Source organism: Babylonia areolata, chromosome 5 (genome assembly GCF_041734735.1).
Source record: "Babylonia areolata isolate BAREFJ2019XMU chromosome 5, ASM4173473v1, whole genome shotgun sequence".
NCBI lineage: Eukaryota > Metazoa > Mollusca > Gastropoda > Neogastropoda > Buccinidae > Babylonia > Babylonia areolata.
This window is the reverse complement of record NC_134880.1, coordinates 7,362,852-7,363,603: the sequence shown is the minus strand read 5'-3', so window position 1 is coordinate 7,363,603 and position 752 is coordinate 7,362,852.

The following is a 752-nucleotide window of genomic DNA, read 5'->3' as shown; positions in this document are numbered from 1 at the left end:
GTGAGAGAGAGAGAGAGAGAGAGAGAGAGAGAGAATGTCATGATGAACACAACTTACGATCTATCTTTGTAATCATTTCGCATAATCACACACAGACCAACTAAATGAAAAATTTAAATGAAAAAAAAAACAAACAAAAAAAACCGGACACAAGACGACAGACAGAGAGAGAGAGACTGAAAGTGTTACGATGAGTTTTAGTTTCAGTTTCTCAAGGTGGTGTCACTGCATTCGGACAAATCCATATACGCTACACATCTGCTAGGCGGATGCCTGACAGCAGCATAACCCAACGCGCTTGTCAGGCCTTGAGTGCATGCTTATAATATATCTGTGTATCTATCACAGTGGATTTCTGTTCACATAATTTTGCCAGAGGACGACACTCTCGTTGCCATGGGTTCTTTTTCAGTGCGCCATGTGCGTGCTGCACACAGGACCTCGGTTTATCATCTCTTCCGAAAGACTAGACGCTGTTTGATTTTCCAGTCAAACTTGGAAGAAAGGGCAAGAGTGGGATTCGAGCACACACCCTCACGGACTCTCTGTATTGGCAGCTGAGCGTCTTAACCATTCTGCCACCTTCCTCCTCTTGTGATGAACACAAATAAAGATCTGGCTTTGTCATCTGTTTGCATAATCACACACAGACTAACAAACAAAATAGATTTTAAAAAAAAAATTATATATATATATATATAGATGACACAAGACAGCAGAGCCTGTAGGTATACCTGAAGTCATGGGCCAAC